Source organism: Hyperoodon ampullatus (genome assembly GCF_949752795.1).
Source record: "Hyperoodon ampullatus genome assembly, chromosome: 4".
NCBI classification, from domain to species: Eukaryota; Metazoa; Chordata; class Mammalia; order Artiodactyla; family Ziphiidae; genus Hyperoodon; species Hyperoodon ampullatus.
This window is the reverse complement of record NC_136917.1, coordinates 114,209,176-114,218,650: the sequence shown is the minus strand read 5'-3', so window position 1 is coordinate 114,218,650 and position 9,475 is coordinate 114,209,176.

Genomic DNA, 9,475 nt, shown 5'->3' with positions numbered 1-9,475 from the left:
CTCGCAGACAGCACACAGGCCTCTGCAACACTTGCCTGCCCCCCATTCAAAGCAACTAGGGACACCAAGTCCATTACAAATCACAGGAGATCACTGCTTTGTAAATCTGCAACCACTGTGTTTCAATAATGTGGGCGAAATACATCAAATATCATTAAAGTAAGTTTATACTATAAATTGACCCAAGCTTTGTGAAAAGTACTTTCATAATATATATCAAAAGCCTTAAAAATGTTCACTTCATTCAATCCAGTAATTCTGTCTCAGACTAACTCCTGGGGAGATCATCTGAAATGGAAACAAAGATGAGGTAAAGAGATGTTTATCTTTTACATCTATAATAGGAAAAAAGCAGAAACCACACAAACATCCAATAATAGAAAATAGTGAAGTAAATGATGGCATACTACAATGAAATTTAATAAATGCATATTCAATTTTATACATGTAGGATGCTCTGAACTGTGTCAAACAATACAGAGGAAAGAAAATGTTAACAGGATTATCTCTGGGTGGTAGGAACATGTGGGGTTTTTCTCAAAATTTTGTGAGTTTTCTATAATGAGGATGTATTACTTTTATAATATGCATCTTTTAATATATCATATATCAATTTTATATACACACATACATATATAAAATTAATTAATTCCTTCAGTATTTATGACAAGATAAGCTGACAGGCCAAACAGAAATCTCAGAGTCAAAATAAAACTGAAATCAGTTAATTAGATATTTTCCCCTTAAATAACCACATAAAAACAAATTAACATATATTTCTTTATTCATGTCAAGCAACACATATCTATACGTTTTCTTCTCTATCCGATAAATACATTTCATATTGTGATTTACTTTTGTGGGCATGTGAAGGTAGAAAACATCCCATGTTTTAGTAGAAAAATCAGGTGATAAGTCCATATTCCATCACGATCACCTGCAGCTCACCCTTGGCACCCAGGGTACACATATTTATTTATTATTTACCCAAATAACAGCACATGGCAAATTTGCAAGGACAGCCCTGCTCTCAGGCCATTGCATTATCTACAAAAATCTGTTTTCAGCAGCAGACTATCTATATATTTGACCCTTAGCTCACTCGCTCTCTTTTATTTTTTTAACTAGGTCAAGTGGCTGTCCCTGTAGCACCATCAGTATATTCAATAAAAATCAAGTATATCCTGTGTTTGAAACATACATTATAAATAGATGTATAGATGGAGCAGATACTGAGAAAAGAAATGGTAAAGATTATGAATATTAAGATTTATATTAATCTATAAGCCTATTAAAGTACAGTAAAACCTGTCCTTCAGACCACCTTTTTAAAGATATCACCTCCCTGATGGGACCACTAAATTTCGGGCCAAATTATTTTCCCATAAAGAACAATGAAAAGAAAATGATTATATTAAGACTACTTCTACTATGGTTTCTTTTCATTGTTCCGCCAAAACTGATTCCAAACAGTAAAATAACATTGATTTTGACCTTGTTAATGAACTTGAAGAATTTCATGGAATACTCAAACACCGATTTCCATTTTTAACAGGAAAAAAAATGGACCCTCTGCCTCACATTGTCGACAACACCAGCAGCATGTAGGGATCGTTTCATTGAAATTCGGTGGATGTAGCTTATCTTGATATCGCTAATGTTCCATAAGGTTTGTCATGTGGATTTTTCTTTGTGCCAAAAGCCGGAGATGATTGTGTGATTTGTAAAATATTGAAGAAGCCTTCAAACCGAGAGGTTCATTTCATTTCTTTTTGGTTACAAAGATTTTCACATACAATATTACTAAAGCGATTTTCAGTTTTCCAAAATGCCATGCTCTCCAAGGGAACAGCTTTCTCTCCTTTGGCCTTGCAAGGACTCCCCGTGGCTTTGATTGGCTTTTCTTCCAAACAAAACTGCCATGCGATCCACACTCCCCCGAGCCCCCCACCAGGTGGGGCCTGGTCCTCTTAATCAGGTTCTTCTTCAGCTCACTCATGTCAGCCAGAAATGCCAGAGGCCCTACCCATCCTCGTGTCGGACTCCAAAGCCTATTCCCTCACTGTTTAAGTCTCTGGAATTGCTTTTCTTTGCAGCCCCCCAGAATACAACACCATGTTTTTTTTTTTTTCAGGTCTCCTCAAAGTCTGTCTACTTAAATAGGACTTCTTTTTTCAATGGATATCAAGGATTAGTCAGGTGTAGATATTCTTTAAATTACTCATACATGTGCAAGGAACACATCTTAAAATTCTCCAATGAACGGGCTTCCCTGGTGGCGCAGTGGTTAAGAATCCGTCTGCCAATGCATGGTTCGAGCCCTGGTCTGGGAAGATCCCACATGCTGTGGAGCAACTAAGCCCGTGCGCCACAACTACTGAGCCTGCGCTCTAGAGCCCGCGAGCCACCACTACTGAGCCCGCGTGTTACAACTACTGAAGCCCAAGTGCCTAGAGCCCGTGCTCCACAACAAGAGAAGCCCCTGCTTGCAGCAACTAGAGAAACCCTGCGCACAGCAACGAAGACCCAACACAGTCAAAAATGAAAACAAATAAATTAATTAATTTTAAAAAAATCTCCAATGAAAGGTAAACACATGAGCAACGACTGCACAATGTTCAGGCCCCTTTGGGAGGCTTCACTCAACCCCACAGTCTTGGAGGGCAGGAACTATGTCCTGTGCGTGTACCTGAGCCCAGCTTGGAGCCCACTGCCTGCCATCATCAGCTCCCAGTAAGCCAGTGTGGATCTGAGCTGCCAGTCACGTCATTCCAGTCTTGTCACTGTTCTTTAGCTAGAGGTCACTGCACAGTCATCAGCCCAGAATCACAGAATCTTGGTGCTGAAAGGAGACTAGAGCACACTGGCCCAACCCAGGCTTTTCATCTCAGAGATAGAGTTACTGAGGTCTCCAGGGAAGGGATGCCTCAAGCGGTGTCAATACACAGCCACAGAACTTATGGATGAAAATCATGGGTGTTTGTTTCTGTTCCTAAAAAGAAGAGGCCCATGATTTTTTTAAAAAGTATATTTTAGCTGATAGCTTAGAGTAGTAAGCAGCCAGCTGTGTGGTTTGAGCTCAAAAATAAACTATAAACATTCACAACTTAATCCTTCAAATACTGGAATGTCAGAACAATAAAATTTCTTTTTTTCAAGCAGGATTTATTTTTTTCAGTTGGAGATGGAGATAGCAAGGCATAGTGGACAGTGAGACATGGCATCTAGTAACCTGGGTTTGAATTCCAGCTCCACTGTTTGCTAGCTGTGTGACCATGGCCCAGTCACTGATCCTCTCTCTGGGCCTCAGCTTCCTCATCTGTAAAATGGGCATAGTAATACCATCAGCCTCCCATGGCCATTTGAAAAGCAAAGGAGATAATCCACATCAATACACTGTGTCAGGCAAAAGTAAGTGATTCGTTGGCTGGGGAATGAATTTCAAAGCTATGGCTGTGCGTATAAAGAAAAGAAAGCACAGATAAAGAGCAATGCACACACTCATTTTACCTTAGATATTTCCCTCTCTCTTTGGAGCAAGCTAACTGGATGATCAGACATGTGATGAAACAAAGACACCTGGGTGTAAACTCAGCTGGAGGCCCAGGGAACTCCTCACACAGAACAGGCCTGGCTTTCTCTTTTTCTCTCCTCCCCAGTATCTGCCCCCATCCCTAAAAGGGACACTAAGGAAGCTCAGGCCTTTGAAAATGTGGACCAAAACAGCCCAGATCCCTAAGGAGAACATTAAGGCTTTCTTTCTGTTCCTTCAATGAGAGTCTCCTTGCCACGCCCAGACCTACACGAGGTGGTATGGACATCCTCTCCTTCCTCCGATTCATTTTACCTGAGGTTAACAGACCACAGTCCTCCCCCTGAGCCTAACATCTGTTCTTCTCACCTTGTCAGTTTCCTCCTTCTTTTCCCCCCCAAAACCTGCAAGTGAAACATGCAGCTTTAGCTTCTTGCATCAGGAAGCAGGGTAGAAAAAGCCAAGGGCATTATTTTTGTCCCACTTTTGCTGTTTCTATGGGGACAAGGCTGTCTTAGTTTGCATGAGCACTGCGAAGATAGACAGTGCTCGGCTGTGAATACCCGTTATTCTGGACTGAAATTTGCCTTTCTCTGACACTGAAAAGACACTTTGGATTTTCACATATTCACTCAGCAAACATTAATTGAGGGGTGATTATGTGCTAAGCACTGTGTTAGAGCTAAAGTGTGCAAGGAGGCACTCTCCTTCTCAGGGGCAGCCCACTCTGTGCTTCTGGAGATGTCCTCTTGCTTTTTTTTGCACTCATCTAGTACTAACAGCAGCCAAAGAGTCTTCCCTCTCCAAAGCGGAGGCCTGACACAGCGCTGGGTACCTACTTGAGGCACAGTTATTGCTCATGAAATCAGACATGATCTTAGAACTTCTGAATGGACAGGACCAATGAATCCCACCCCTGTATTGAACCACAGAAGAACGAGAGGCCTAGGGATTAAGTGGCTTGTGGAAGCCACCCGCAGTGGCCTGTCCCATCTGTCTTGAGTGGTTTAGGGCTGGTCAGAGGCCCAGGGATGTCTCAGAAGATGGTTAGATGTCCTTTCCAGTCTGGAGATTCCAGGCAGACCAGAAAGAACGGCGGTGACCTGGCCAAGCAGCCCTCTGGAGAGTTCAAGAATCTGAAGCAATGTGAGCTGCTGTAGGTTCGTGCCACCTCCAGTGTTTGCCTATGCCATCACTATCAGCATCAAACTCATTCACTGCTTTGTTAAGTGCTTTGGGATTTCTCAAGTATAAAAGGTGCTATATAAAATCAATCACAGGAAACTCTGCTGCTGGCAGCTCAGAACAGCTATAGTAAGCCGTGTCCACTCAATCAATAGTCCCTCACTGAGAAGGGGAAAGAATACCATTAAAAAGATGTGCTCCAGGGAGATCAGCTCGGTGCTTTGTGACCACCTAGAGGGGTGGGATAGGGAGGGTGGGAGGGAGACGCAAGAGGGAGGAGATATGGGGATATACGTGTGCATGTAGCTGATTCACTTTGTTATACAGCAGAAACTAACCCACCATTGTAAAGCAATTATACTCCAATAAAGATGTTAAAAAAAAAGGATGTGCTCTTAGAAAAACTTCCCTCAAGTAAGAAAAAAAAAAATATCCTACCTTACGAGAGTATACAGAAAGCACACAATATACTGTTCCTCCATGAGCAATATTAAACATGATGGAAGGAGTTGCTTACTGCTTGGTGCATACTTTGGCTTTCATTTTAACCAAGCAAGAACACAAATTGATACACATTGTGTCTGAGAAACCTTGTAGGCCCCATGCAGGAAATGCCTATTGGATTTTAAAATCCAGTTGTACCATGAAAATGGAATTAGTGCTCTGGCACCACAGTAGAAAAAAGTGATTTCTAAAAATTGCTTGCCAAAGGACACTATGCATGTTTGGAATCTAGTATATGTCATCTACCTTTAATTAATGTTTAAATATAAAGAAAATAATTAGATGTGTAACATGTTTATGATGTTACAGAAGTGGGCTCCTTGCACCATCCTGAAAGAATATTGATTTGGGATATTTTGAGTTTTCATTTTATTTCAGAAGGTGAAAATGGCAAATAAAATAAAATTATGTTACTATATATACAAACTCATGGTATTTCTCAAAGCTATGGCATAGTAATTTAAGTAGGTGAGAAAATTAGGGAGAGACTATCTTACAGTATTTTTAGAACTCAGATTATTTTTTGTTACTTACAGAAAAGTACTGTAATAGAGTGAGAACCTTAAAAGCAAACAGTAACTTTATATGGAGTATAATCTATAACTACGTTGTACACCTGAAACTAAAATAATATTGTTAAGTCAACTACACTTCAATAAAAAATTAAATAAAAACAAAAATAAATACATTGAAAAAAAGAATAGAAGGCTGCTTTCATAACCCGAGAATATAAAAAACCATAGGTTATTACTGTATTTAAAACGAAACACTGAAGGAAAAAAAAAGGCAAACAGTGATGGCCATTGAACTTCTCATGAACAGGTGCATTTAAGAAGAAAGCTGTTCAAGAGTTTGCCTAATGAATACTCCTGTGTCAGTCATCAGTGTCTCTTCAAGTCTTTCCCTCAAACTGTAATATTAGAGTTCAAATTGCTAAAGCATAAGTGATTAAAACCCTCACATTTACAAGAAAATGTGTAGGTCCTTTAGTCCGAGCATTTTAAACTCCAGAGTGCATGAGAGCTCCCTGGGGGGTTGGCAGAGGGGCTTGCTGGATGCTGACTTGGAGGGCTCAGGACCTCACCTTGAGAAACTGGTGGCAGATTAGGAAACTGCAGTACGTGCCTGTTTGGCGGTGACTTGCCCAAGGCCCCCCGCTAGGTGGCTGCAGGGCCTGGACCATCCATGGCCCATGCCTCCCATGGGTCGCCCAGTACCACTCTTTCCCCTCAGCACCTGGTCCTTCTCTACAGAATAGTTTTGGAGACTGTCAAAAGCTTCCTGAATTTTTCACCCAGAAAAAATGATGTTCCCTTCACGGAGATAATTCCAGAGGAGTCCCTCCCTCTTCCTTCCACAGATTTCTGTGTATTCATTTCAGCCTACGAAGGTGGAATCAAGTTTCATCAGTTTACTGAATGAAAGTGTCCAGTTATAGGCCTAGTACTAGTTATTTGATGATGATTCGTTTTGAAATTCTCAGGAACTCAGGTCGGGGTGGGGTGGGTAGAGGGAAGGTGTGTGGACTGGGTCAGTGTCCATCAAAGTTCAGACTCCAAGCTTACAGCTCCATCTGTGGTCCCCACCTTAGATTTCAGCAATTTCCTTAACGTGAATATACTTCCCAGTGTCTGAACACACTATTAGAAATTACAGATTAGATCTAGATTTAAATAGTCAATTTCAAAATTCTGGGAGACTTGGTTTACTCAACTCTCTTATAACCTAGCCACACCAGTGGGGCAGAGGCTTAATAATTCAGACATATCCTGAAGTTTAAAACCCAAAGGCAATCATTGAAACTCCAAGAGAGATTCATACACAAATAAGCCTAACTCTTCAGCGGAATTGCTTAAAAGCCTATCCAAATACTTCCTTTTCTTCTATAATCAAGGTTATTCCTGATTACCCATCATACTAGAAACAGGGGAGAGCCATGGCTGAGTATGATAAACTACATTCTATCTGGAATTCTGTCCTATTTCCTCCATGAATTATCTCATCAAGTAATGATAAAATCAACCTTTTGGAGTCTTAGCTTCCTCCCTGTAGAGACTGAAGGAGAAGGTAAAAATACTGAAAACTTCTTTAAAATTTTAATTCTGTTTCACAATTTCCAGATAAGTGAGCAAAGAATAACACCCATTTTCAATTACTTTAAATCAATAGTTTAAAAAAATCCATTTTTATGTGACAGAAAGGTTTTAATGTTTACATGTCCAAACAATATTGACAAGGTATGGCAAAAACATTTGATATTTTTCTCATATATTTACAATGTTTATGGTTTGGTTGGAATAATGATGTATATGAGGAATATTTGGGAGATTCTGTTGTGTGTGTAATATTGAGCAAGACATTTAACCTTTCTGGGTCTCAGTTTTCCCATCTGCAAATAGGGCTGTTTAAAGGGTTTGATGGTCTCTAAACTTCCTTCCAGTTTTAGGCGTCTACAAGTAAGATTTACAATGTGTCTTCATTAGGATGAACAAAGTGTTTCCTGTGTGATTTTTCCTCAGAAAACTCAAAATCTACTTGTGACATTTTGGTTGTTTAAGTATTGTTGTTCTAAGGAGGATCATTAACTTAAATTTTATGCTCTTGTCAGCAGCTTGGATGGACTTGGAGTTCTGCACCTGGATTAAAAATATATTGGATTCATCCAGCATGTTGTTCATAAAATGGAGTTGGGATTTCTCCATTGCAGATCCAAAGGAAATAGTGTTTGCAACTTCCAGAATAAGTTCTGCCATCCTTCTCTGCATACTTGAGGCAATGAATGGGCTTTCAGTGGCCAGTTATTGACATCTCCAACAGTGAAAATTTATTTCACTCTATTATCCCAATGTGCAGATAGCCAGATCACATTTTTTTGAAAATGCATTAAATTGAGTGGTACAGCAGGCTGGCCCTGGTAGCAAAAAAGGCAATTTTGGACAGTTCAGGGAGACCTACAGTTAGGTCACAACTCTTTCATAGCTTCACTATGAAAAGCTGGGCTTTTTATAGTGGGAAGGCTCTCATGATGCAAAAGAAATAGGTAGGAGCTGCACCAAAGTACATTATATTGTGACACAAAAAGCATAAATCATGTGTGTATGAAAATCATAAGCCCTAAGCTTTAGAGAGAGTTGTGCAATTGACAATCAAATGGAGCTTAAAAGGAATTATGAGGTTTTCAACTAAAGTCTTGAAATAAAGAAATATTTTACAGCAAAAAATTGCAAATGTCAAGTTTAAATCATAAGACTTTGCACCATTGAGCTACTAGCTAGTTCTATAGCTTCTTCAATGCTTAACACAGGGAGAGACCAACTTTCACGCTCAATAAAACTTAAGAACTTTAGAAATACATTTAGGAAGATAATTCATGTATTTGTGACTTTTCCCTCCCAAAATGGCCAATTGTAGAAGAAAAGTGAGAAGGCATAAGAACTTCTTGGATGGTAACCTGTTCCACCATTTGCTTTGGACTGTTATGAGTTCTTGTGATTTTTAAATAGGGCTGTCACCAATTTGGTCATTTAAAGAAAAACGGGGTCTAGGGAATATGGAAGGCGGTCCTCCTTTCCCGTTCGGTACAACTAGCTCTTGCTCTGGAAAACCACAGAGCAAACTGAGCTCCCCGGCAGCCAACCAACCACCAGCCCCCATGAAAAGCTGGAACCCAGCTGCCCAATTCGGTTGCTCCTGTCCAAAGCCAGATAGGTGGCAACCCAGACTGAATCTGTTGTTGTGGGAATGATTTGATTCACAAACAGGTTTATTAAATTTTATATGGAGACAGGCAAAAGTCACAAGATCCTGGAGAGAAAGACCTGATTCACATAAATTTATCTTAATAGCTGGGAATTCGGGAGCATCAAGCAGAAAAAAAAAAAGTAATAATGGAAAAGCATTTCGCCTTCTCCGTCTGCCTGCTCTCCTCCACTCCCCGGCACATGATACGCCCTCCACACACATAGATCAACAACTGCCACGGCTCCATCCTGCCCTTCGCAGGAGGCGTCGACACATTGATCCGAGCCTGTTTTGACATATAAACTCCAATTTGGCCCCAAGTCACTGCGAGTGGACACTGCCACCAACGTCTCTGACACTAGGTTATTTGTTGTTGCTGTTCGCTGTCCCTGTTTGCACATTAATCCAGTGACAATTAGGTGTCAGCGAGCGTTGTTTCTGCTTAGCTGATAGCCTTGGGCTCTGCGCTTGAAGCCCTAATCAGGAGTGTAAACTCTGCTATATTTCAATTTG